Genomic DNA, 12,481 nt, shown 5'->3' with positions numbered 1-12,481 from the left:
TGAGATGTGTAAAAAATCAAGCAATTGCACTCCGAATGTGACCAGAGGGTAGAGTATGTACACAGAGGAGAGAAAACTGAAGGACTACATGATAGAAGATAATCTTGGGGAGTGTTCACAGGACTTGTGGCATTTGATTAAGTTCGTAAAAGATAAGCGGGCAACTAGGAAAATGGAGGAACAGAATCAAAGCATGTACTCATGCAATTTGAAAGTTATGGCACAGAACAAAAATGCAGAGTATAAAATGCTTGCAGCATAGGCTTATCAGGCAGAGAGACCAGATAATAAAGGACCTCTCAGGCCAGTTAACAGTGTGTCACTTTTGATGATAGTTAAGGAGAAGATTTGAATTTAGGGACGATCATTTTGACAGCTGGCATGTAGCATGCATTAGAGGTGGAAATTGAATATAGAGAGACCACTGAGGAAGCAGTTGCATTAGGATAAAAGAGGATGTTGAAGCCCTGAACTTAGAAATTGCCAGTAGGGTCTAGACAAGTGGTAGAACTGAGATTTAAACAGGAGGCTGCAAGCAAAGGATTTATATCTGAGAAGAGATCAGTTCAAAAATCACACATTTATTGATGCTTGTCTTGATACTGGAACTGACAAGTTCTTAGCGAAGGCCATAGTGCTTTGGGGGAACTTAGACATAGTTTATCACAAGAAATTGTCATATCTAATTTTTAATGTTGGTGAACATATTCAGTATTCACGACCTAGTTCATGTACGGCAATCCCTGCCTTCACAAAGATTAATTCTGGTCAAAAAGGAAAAGCATGCTACAATTGAAACAACTCAGAACATTGTAATTAGAGGCAGATCAAAAATATAATACCAATTCAGAGGAGAGAGGTCAGTGAAGGTCAGGCATAATAGTGTTTCAGACATATCACTTACTTTGACTTTTCAAACATGTCAAACTAAATAGGTTTCCAAAACCAAGGTTAAAATGGAAAGTGATCGTTAACGTTTTTTTAACAATAATAATTGGTACCTAGTAAGCTCATACTCTAGTAGAAAACAGTAAACTCATCTTTCTAATATAGTATTTAAAAGAAAGCAAATGGACTATGACTAAAGAAGTTAAAAGAATCAAAAGTGAAAAAGAAAAGTTAGTTTACACGTGTAATTTATATTTATTTTTTAAAGGGTTTGTTGCTTTTCACAGTTTTTTTTTTAAGTTTATTTTTTGAGAGAGAGAGAGAGAGAGAGAGAGAGAGAGTGAACGAGCTGGGGAGGAGCAGAGAGAGACGGAGACACAGAATCCGAAGCAGCTTCAGGCTCTGAGCTGTCAGCACAGAGCCCAATGTGGGGCTTGAACTCACAAACCTTGAGATTATGACCTGAGCCCAAGTAGGCTGCTTAACTGACTGAGCCACACAGGCACCCATAACTTACATTTCTATTTTGCAATTTCTTTCTTTGTTTTGAACATGAGACCACACGAAAACTTACATCATTTCCATGAATATTTACTGTGTACTCATGGAGAAGAGCTGACACAGAGGTCACTGTGGCTAACACAAGAAGTCTCTCTCCTGGAGAACATGACTTCATTTCTAGAAAATCTCTTTACTTCCATGCCATCCATGTGCTCTTTTGAGCTTTTTCTCTAAACAAAATAAAAATGAGAAAGAAGGAAGGTAATAAAGTACACTATATATGTGTGTGTGCCTGTGTGTGCTTACTCTGATCAGGATGAAACTTAAAGTTCTTTATAGCCACAAAATTAACACCACAGTAAGTCTCAGTTAGCTTCATCATGGAAAATAGTTATTAACCGATAAAATCCCTGCGTATATATTTCAACTAAAAGTGGTTAAATGATGGAAGGAAAGCTATCAGAAAGGAGCTGTAGGCAGTAGTCACCAAACCAAACAGGAGCCTGAGAAAGTAGGTTACATGCTCCACTCAGGGCAGCTTTTCATTCCTATTATTCAGACTATTAATATTAATGGATTCTGGGAGAGAAAGTTAGGGACCTATTTTTCCATCTTGCTGTGCAGAAGCTGAATATTGCATGATACAGAATAAATGGAGTGTTACTGGTGCCATTTTGTCTCAAATGAAGCTATGCCAGAGAGCAATCCCTTATCCTCACTCTCCCTTTTTGGTTGGAGTTCAGGCAAAAAGTAGCTTAAAACAATAAATAAACACAGTCTTAGCTTGCAAAAGCTGATAGGCCTGAATTAAACTCGGGTGATTGGGGAATGAGCCTGCCCTGGTCCCTATCCAAAGCAAGGCTGCACTCCTCCAGCTCAACAAAGTGCAGACTTGTCCACTGGCAGCAAAATTTGAACATGATTTAAGAGTAAGAAGACTTATTACAGATTTTTTTTCCCCACCACAGAGGTGTTTGCACTCCATGTCCAAGGAAAATTAATCATAGAATTAAAATGGACTGGCTGCCTTCATTAGCTGTAAAGTTCCCATTTTTCATTAAGTGCTGGGAGGCTGAGTGATTTCATAAAAAGGTTTTTAGAGCATGAGGCACAGGATATTAAAGATAATAAAGATAGCCCACTCCACCACCCAGGAGGGGACATTACGCTAAGAGATGCAAATTCATTGCCATTTATGGCTGTGTAGTTTAGAATTCAGAGAGGCTCACACATTCCCTAGCTCTGGGTATTTTCTATTGATGACACTTCTCCTTTAGAATTTTGAAGGGGAGTTGAAATTGGTATATTTTGGTTAAGAGGATGATATCTGCTGCATTTCCATGTTTGTGTTCATGAAGAAAAAAACCTTTAATGTGGTGGCTTAAACCTACTTGGAAAAACAGAAAGAAAACAAACAAACAAACAAAAAAGCTATTTTCCTTTCCAGTACTGCCAAAATGAATCTGATCAGAAGTGTTTGAATCAAAAAAGGTATACAGATTACTACTGATATTTATATAGACCCAGATGACTCAGGTGTAGCTTGGAATGAGTGAAAAACTTACAAACATTATATTTCCTTGGTAGATAGTTTCTCTGAGATTGAGATGTGTTAAACCTATTGAGAACACTTGTTGCCTGTCTTTTGCATTAAAAAATGCCACTGTAAGATCATTTGCACAGTCTGAAGTGATTTCAGAATTACTTCCAGGAAATGTCAGTGTCATGTGTTTGGTCTTTTAAAAACTACAGTGGGTATCATTTCAAATATAAATGCATTAATTGGGATGGCAGGTGGAGGGATTTAACAAAGAAGACTTATATATCATATTTATTCTGAATTTCTTAGCAGAATTTTCAAGTGACATTTAATAATCTTACTCTGCTTTAGTGGTCAAGAGAAAAATAAAATAATGGAAGAAAAATGCGTTGCTCTATAAAGCATTTCTAAGTGACATGAATTAGAACAGCCCCTTCAGAGCCAAGCAGATAGTATGGTTTCAGTAGATCTATGATTTGCTTCTATAAAGTTTTTAGATAGAATAATTCTCTAGATGTGTTGGTCTTCTCTTTAGTTATTTTTAAACTAATTATAGAAAATGATGAAAAATGAAATATTAAAACTTAACACATTAGTGCATTACAGGTCAATACCATAGCCTTAGTAAATAATTGAAGAGCTCTTAAGAAGCCGATCCAGAGTCTAGAAGGGGGATATAGCTAGTTATCTTATACACTGGACACCAGTGCAGGTTGAAAATATTGCAAGGCAATGTCAAGGCACTGCAGGTAGTATGTTTAGTTCCCATAGAATCTCCCTGGTGTCCTAAAGTGAGTTTAATTCTCAGTTTTCAAATGACAAAGCTAAGCTCCCCAGTAAAGAGTTACAGGTTTAAAGAGCCCAAGTTAGCAATCAGCAGAGGCAGGATTGAAACCCTAGTCTGCCTAACCTGGACCTGAGGTCTCCTCACACCACCAGAGCACCACCGTGGTATCTCAATCTTAGGCTACCGGTCTGTTCCCACAAAAGAAGAAGACGCTTTTAATGAGGGGCTATGGGAGTACAGGCCATCTGTATGCTGTCAACTGTTATCTTTCTTAAAATAGGTCAAAATCATCTTCTTTTCTGAAGAAAGAAAGGTACTGACAAGAAAATAAGAGGTCTTATTCTCAGCCAAACATTGATTTCTTTTTCTTTTTCTTTTTGTTTCTTTTTCTTTTTCTTTGTCTTTGTCTTTTTCTTTTCCTTTTTCTTTTCTGAAAATAGAATGCCTACTTCTGGAAATGTTTAAGCATGAAAAAGACTTGAATGACTGATAGCAATCAGAAGCTGAATTTGATGAGTAAATCAGTGGTTAAGGTTATTATGATCATGAATATCAAACAGAAAAAGCATATTTCGTCCTCAAATAAATACAGTTGCCCCAGGGACAAACGCATAGAACATTGGGCATTGGTAACATCCCAGACAATTTGGGACCGCCATCTTGCTTGTAATTCAGAACAATGCTTCCCATTAACTTTTGGAAGTTGTACCCCTTTTATCTCTTCCTGTTTGCAAAATTGACAATATAAGAAGTAACTATACTTATTTCTGACACCTTTATGAAGACAGAATTCATATACAATAAAATTTACCCATTTAAAACACACATAGTAGTTTGTAGTCTTTCGTACATGCACAGAGTTCCTCAAATACTATCCTGATCTGAGTTTAGAACATCTCAAAAGAAACCTGTAGCCATTATCCGTTTCCCCCCTCAGCCCCATGGCCACATTCACAGTCCTCTGTATATTCCTACTCTGGGTTTTTCGTTTAAATGGAATCACAAAATATGTGGCCTTTTGTAACTGATTCTTTTTTCACTTAGCATAATGTTTCTAAGGTATATCCACATTGTAGCATGCATCAATACTTCATTTATTTTTATTGGCGAATAATAGTCCATCATATGGAAATAACCATATTTTGTTTATTCATTCTGTGGTTGATGAACAGTTGGGTTGTTTCTACCTTTTGGCTATTCATGTTTAAGTTTTTGTGTAGACATATGTTTTCATTTTTCTTGTATATATATCTAGGAGTAGAATTGTAAGATCATATGGCAACTTTATGTCTTATCATTTTAGGGAAGTAGCAAAGTATTTTTCAAGTGACTGCCCATTTTACACTGCCACCAGCAGTGTGTAAGAACTCCAATTTATCCACATCCTTTTCAACATTTTTTTTTATTTTAGCCATCCTTGTGCATGTGAAGTGGTATGCATCTCTCTGAAGTTTTGATTAGCATTTCCCTAATGACATGTTGAGCATCATTTTTTGCTATTCGTGTATCTTCTTTGTAGACATACCTATTCAAATAATTAGCACATTCTTTTTTTTTTAAGTTCATTTATTTTGAGAGAGAGAGAGAGAGAGAGAGAGAGAGAGATGAAGGTGGTAGGGTGCAGAGAAAGAAGGAAAGAGAGAGAATCCCAAGCAGACTCTGCATTGTTAGCAGCACAGATCCCAATGCAGGGCTTAAACCCATGAACTGCAAAATCATGACCTGAGCTGAAATCAGGAGTCGGACACTTAACAGACTGAGCCACCCTGGTGCCCCTACTTAGCACATTCTTAATGGAGTTGTCTTTTTTCATATTCAGTTGTAAGAGTATTTATGTACTTTAAATATAAGTTCCTATCAAATATAATGTTTGTATTTCATTCATTCTGTGTGTTGTACTTTCACTTTATTTCTGGGCTCATTTGCAGCATCAACCTTTTTAATCTAATTTATTTTTTATTTTGTCTCTTGTGTTTTTGGATCACATCTAAGAAACCATTGCCCAGCCCAAGATCATGAATACTTCATCTACATTTTATTCTATGAGTTTTATATTTTTAGCTTTTACATCTAGGTGTATGATCCATCTTGAGTTAATGTTTGTTTATGATGTGACATAAGGGTCCAAATTTATTGTTTTGCATCTGGATTTCCAATTGTCCCAGGACCATATGTGAAAACAAATGTTCATTCCTTGTTGAACTGACTTGGCATCTCTACTGAAAATTTATTGAACATAAATTGATTAAAACATATGATTTGTCAAACAGTTGGGGGAAGTGAAAGCTGTCTGAGCTAAACGTAAGTCCACACAGTTAACATGGGAAGGCTCTCTTTCCTGAAATGAGGATGACGAAGTATCATGTGACCTTGTCAATTGAACATTCTAGTTTAACATGACAAGTCGTTCATGTCAAAGTTTTGAAATACATGTTCTATTACATTTTTGTTTTGTTTTAATTAAATGGATATTTATCTGAATTGTTTATTCTAAACAATGCTTTGTCTATTACTTCAAAACACATTTACTTAGTACAAAAAATTGAGGAGGTATAACATTTAAGGGAAATATCAGTTAGAATTATGGAACTAAAAATTTTCACCATGAGTATCCCATTGATTGGGTCAGGAACAAAACTAAATTACCTTAGTGTCTAACATTCTCTTACATTTCATTATATAAGGGAGCCTCATATTGAGTGGTTATAACTTGTTATAATAATTTATTATATGAAATTTGTTAATCTTCATGCTTATAAAAGACCATATAAACACATGTTTATGTTAGGCCAAACTTTTCTCTCACAAATTAGTCTATAGAAATGAACTAAACTTTTGTGTGTTTATTTTGTATCCTGTAACCTTGTTTAACTCACTTCTTAATTTTAGGAATTTTTTTCCGTATTCCTTTGGGTTTTCCCCATTGATACCTATGCCTTCTGCAAATAAGGACAGTTTTATTTTTTGTATCACCAATCTATATGACTTCTTTTCCTCTTGTTGCTTTATTGCACAAACTACACTGTATAACAATTCCAACATACTATTAAACAAGAATAGTGAGAACAGAGTCTTGTCTTGTTTAGGTTTTGATGTGAAACACATTGTCTTTTACCCGTAAGTATAAGTGTCAACTATCAGTGTATGTACCAGCGATGGTTTTTGTTGCTTTTTACCAAGTTGAGATCATTCCCTTCTATTCCTTTTTCCTGGAAGCTTTTAATTATGGATGGATTTGAGTTTTGTCAAATGCTTTGGCTACATCAAGTGACATAATCATGTCATTTTCTGTTTTAGCCTGCAAACTTGGTGGAGTATATTGATTAACTTTCAAATATTGAATCATCCTGTGTCCCTGGAATAAACCTCACGTTTCAGGATACATAATTATGTTTTGAGGAGTTGTATTTGCTAATATTTTAAAGATTTTTGTGTCTCTATCCATGAGTGATATTAGTGTCTTAATTTTATTTTCTTTTTTTTCCCTTCCTTTCCTTCCCCTCCCTTTCCTTTCTCGCCCTTCCCTTCCCTTTTCTCATACTGTCTGTCTGGTTTTGGCTTCATAAAAAAAAATTGGGAAATATTCTTTCTTCTGCTGGGAGGAGTTTATAGACATTTTGTTTTAATTCTTGTTAAAGTTTAGATAGAATTCTATAATAAAGGTATCTTGGCCTGAAGATTTTGAGGGAGGGTTATTAATTACAAATTCAATTTACTTAATAGTCATAGGACTATTCACATTATTTCATATATGGTAAATTGTGGTAATTTGTGCTTTTAGAAAAATTCTTACATTTCAGCTAAATATATTTATATGCGTAGAGGTATTCATAGTATTCTGTGTTGTCCTTTTCATGTTTGCACTCTGTGTTCTATTTTATTTTTAATCTTGGTATTTAATGTTCTCTCTCTTTTTACTTTTCAGTATTGCTACAGACATGTCAATTTTACTGATCTTTTCAAATAAATTTTTTGTTTTATTTATTTGTTCCATTACTTTTGTTTTCAATTTTACTAATTTATCCTATATTATTTCTTTCATTCTGCAAACTTTAGATTTGTGTTGCTTTTTTCCTACGTTCTTAAAGTGGGTGTTAAAATTTTGATCTGAGACTTTTTCTCTCCTCCATTGTAAGCATGCAGCACTATAAAGTCTCCTCTTAACACTGCTTTAGCTGTCTCACAGGCTTTGGTATTTGTATTTTCATTGTCATGCAATTCAGTGTATTATTTTCAATTTCCTTCTGACTCATAAATTATCCAGAAGTGTGTTTTTTAATTCCAACATATTTCATAAATTTTCTCTTAACTTTCTGCTTTAATTTCTAGCTTGATTGCACTGTTATCAGAGCACACACACCATATGGTATCAATTCTTATGACCCTAGAAAAATTATCTATTTTCTATACATTCCATGGATACATGAAAATTATGGCTATTACACTGTTGTTGGGTAAAGTCTTCTACAAAGGCTTGATTCTATCCTGTTGGTTGATGGGATTTTGAGTTCTGTTTCCTTGTTGATTTACTCTCCAATTGTTTTACAGTTGTTGAGAGAGGGATATTGGTCTCCAACTATAATTGTGATTTGTCTATTTCTCTTTCAGTTCTATCAGTTTTTCTTTTGCATATTTTGCAGCTCTTTTTGTTGGTGCACACCCATCTGAAATTGCTCTGGGACGCCTGGGTGGCTCAGTTGGTTAAGCGTCTGACTTCAGCTCAGGTCAGGATCTCGCGCTCCGTGAGTTTGAGCCCCGTGTCGGGCTCTGGGCTGATGGCTCAGAGCCTGGAGCCTGCTTCCGATTCTGTGTCTCCCTTTCTCTCTGCCGCTCCCCCATTCATGCTCTGTCTCTCTCTGTCTCAAAAATAAATAAACTTAAAAAAAAAAAAACTGCTGAGGATTCAACTCAGTTTAAAAAAAATAATAAAATTGCTCTATCTTTTTGGAGGTTTTAACATTTTATCATTGTGTCATGTGTTTCTCTGTCTCTGGCATTTATCTTAGCTGACATCTTTTGGATCTGGTATTAATATTGCTGCCTCTTCTTTTTTTTTTTTATTAATATTTGCACTATATACTGTTATCCACATCTTTTCTTTCAACCTTCCTAATTGTCATAGTGGAATTGAATATTTAGTAGAGTGCATATAGTAGGGTCAGGTTTTTAATCAACTCTGTCTATATCTTTCAGATGTTCTTCCAGTCCATTTAAATTTAATGTCTCTTGATATGTTAAGGCTTTACTTTGTCATTTTATATATATATATATATATTCATTTTCTTCTTGCTCTCTCTGTTTTCTGTTCCTCTTTTCCTTTTTATTTCTACCTGTGGATTACTTGAACAGGTTTTGAATTCTGTTTGGATTTAACTATACTGTTTTGAGTGGATCTCATTGCACACTTTTTTAGTGGTTTCTCTAGATATTACTATCACAGTGAACTATTTTACAGGTTCATGTGAAGTTAGAAAACTTAACTTTCTTTCTGTCCTTTAACCCTTCTCCATTCAGGATATAATTGTCTCACATACCTCTTGTATATGTTGAGTTTTTGCTCTAGCTATCAAACATAATTTAGAAACTGAGGAGAAGAAAAATATATTTCACTCATGGTTTTACACTTTCCATTGCCTTTCTTCCTTTCTGATATCCAAATTCTTTCATTATTTTTCTTCTTTTTGATAAATTCCTATGGCTATTTTTTTTTAAGATGGATCTTCTGGCCACGTATTCTCTTAGTTGCCCTTTATTTGAGAAGGAATTGATTTCTTACTGCCTTTTTTTTTTTTTTTTCTGGATTCAAAATTCTCTACGGGGAGTTCTTTTCTTTCAGAAACTGAAAATATTTATGTCATTTCTTAGTGCGTGGCCTCTATAGTTTGGGGTAATAAATCCACTGTTACTCATTTTTTTTTCTCTGTAGGGAAAGTTCAGTTTCTCTTCACTGCTCTCAAGATTTTTTTCTTTGTCTTTTGTTTTCAAGAGTTTAACTAGGATAGGCTTCAGTGTGGGTTGATTTACATTTAACCTTTTTTGGAATTTTCTCAGCATACTGAATGTTTAGCTCTATGTTTTCTTCTCATATTTGTAAAGTTTTCAGTGACTACTTACCTGAGCGTTTTTTCTTTAGCCCTGCCATATTCCTCTTTTAATGAGCTTTAGTAACAGAAATTTTAAGCTTTTTTTATAGTCCCATAGGTCCCTGATATTCTGCTTTTTTTTTAAGTCTATATTCTCTCTTGTTCAGATCAGATAATTTCCATTTTTCTATCTTTCAGTTCACTAAATCTTTTCTCTCTTCCTTCTATTTTGCTGTTGACACTATTGAATGAGTTTTATATTGTAGTTATTTTATTTTATAATTCCAAAGTCGCTGTTCTATTTTTTCTATCTTCTATCTTCTATTCACTGAGATTTCAGTTATTGTTTATAGAATATAAATAATTGCTTGATGAAGCATTTTTATTATGACCAATTCAAAGTTTTTATTGTATATTTCTAACATGTTTGTCATTTCATTGTTGGCATCAATTGATTGTCTGTTCATTCAAGGTGAAGGTGATACTTTCCAGGTTTTTATATGATGAATGAAACCTGGACATCTTGGGCATTATGCTCTGAGACTCTGAATCTTCTTTAACCTTCTGTTTCAACCAGCTCCCTCTGACACTGGTCTAGCAGGGGAAGAGAGGATGCCATTACTGCCAGGTGTAGATGTAAATCTAGCTTCCGTCCCCTTCATTAATACCTGAAAGAGGTTCCTGTTACTGCTGGTCACAATTGAGATTCCAGCCACCCCCCCCCCGCCCCACTTTGTGCATCTGCTAAGACATCTCAACGCAAGAGGAGTAGGAGTGTGGTTATTGCCCTCCACATAATCCCCACTGAGGGGGCTGGTGCCTCATTCCCATCGGCACTGATAGAAGTCCTCACTCTCCAGTAGGACTTCTCTGACACCATCCCAGTGGGATAGCTTCCCAGGCTTCCCAAGTAGGCTCCACTGACAGAGAGTAGGGACAGGTTCTCATTACTACCCAGTGGAGATGAATGCCACAGCTTCCCACTTGGCTTCTCTGGCATCACCCCAACAGTTATGTTGGGGTTCCTCATTATAACCCTGTGAGGGTGGAAGTCAAGACTTCCCAGCAGGCAAGGCTTTTGCTGGTGGGTGTAGAGAGCGAGCATCCAATTTTTCTATGGTGTTTGGCTGGAGTAGAGCCACTGTTTTCAAAACATTTTCTGTCTTGCTAGGCTGCCCTTTGCAGAGAGAGCGGGCTTTTGTTGTGACTTTTCTTGTCTGTACTCATTGGCATCCTTGGTTGCTGACTTTTTCAGTTCCAAGTCTGGGATACTTAGTTAAAAAGAAATGAACTCACCATTATGTTTCATCTTTTGGTTGCAAAGGTCCCTAGGTAGTCTTACTACTTTTTTCCACCATTCAGAATCTTTTTATGTTGTTTTCAGTAGAATGTTCAAGATTTTTAGTTGTTCTTAGGAGGAGGAATAGAGAAAATCATGTCTACTCCATCTTTCCAGAAACAGACACGATCCCTTAATCCATTTTTCCTGGGATAAACCTTTAGCTTCCAAGGACTTAAAAGCTTATTATTGCATTAATCCATTTTTATTCATTTTCTTTTTTTTTTTTTTTGGTTGATTATTTGCTTGAAGCTTTGAAAGGAGAGGACAACAATTTGATTAAAGTTTAATTATACCTTTACATGATTGAGTGTGGAAAAATTTTAGAACACTAGACTGAATTTTAGAGATAGAGTATAACCCTAAAGTTAATTGCTTGGGAAGGGTTAAAAAAAAAAATTGGGTATTTTTAGTATTCTCTATGAATGTGTAAGGGTATATAGAAAGAGATCCCTAGTTCCCCTGTGTATGTGTGCCATCAGAATAAAATCACTAAAAATGCTTTATTTTATTTGATTACTTGTTCATTGCCTGACAATTCTGAGACATTAAAAAATAAAAAAAGTTGGCCCAGTTTGCCCAACTCAAACCATGAGGGGAGGGAATTTTTTCCTGTTCACCATTGCAATCCTAGGATCTGGCAGCATGCCTGATATTTAGTAAACATCAGTAAAAACATGGTGAATGAATACATAAAATGGTTGTCACCATTATTCTGGGAACACAGCAATATAATTTTCTGACTCTACACTACAAAATGTTGTTTATCTGTCACCTTTAAAGTCGAATTGAAGCTACCAAAGTTTATGTTGGAAGAAGAATATGTGGCTGTGGTTAGTATTCAATGGCATACTGTACCTTTTTTTTTTTTTTTTTTTTTTTTTGGTCAATAATTCAAGCAAAGAACAAAAACTAAGACTTGTAGGATCAGCAAGAGACCTCATTTGTAGGATGCCTGAATAAAGAAGAGAGCAGAGTTAGGCAGGTAAGGCTGTTGAAGGATGATGGAACAAGTGTCATATGGCAATTATTGAATAATGGGTCCTACGTACTCACATTCGTTCTATCCCAGTTTGCTAATATCAGGTTAATTATCCATTCTCTTTCATGGATTGTGAATTTTTTGAGGGCATGTTGACATGCTCTAAATCAGGGTCACAAATGAAAGTGAAGAGTTACCTAAAGCTTTCAGGCAATTTTCCATTTTACAGAGTGAGCTTCTGGAGCATACCTTGCTTATTCATGCTAAAATCCTCAGTTTCTGATTACATAGTAGGTGCTCAATAAATAGTTATTGACTCAATAATAAGATATGCTATTTAGATATCATGTTTAAGTCTCCC

The sequence above is a fragment of the Leopardus geoffroyi genome, chromosome C1 (genome assembly GCF_018350155.1).
Source record: "Leopardus geoffroyi isolate Oge1 chromosome C1, O.geoffroyi_Oge1_pat1.0, whole genome shotgun sequence".
NCBI lineage: Eukaryota > Metazoa > Chordata > Mammalia > Carnivora > Felidae > Leopardus > Leopardus geoffroyi.
Note: the sequence above shows the minus strand (reverse complement) of the source record.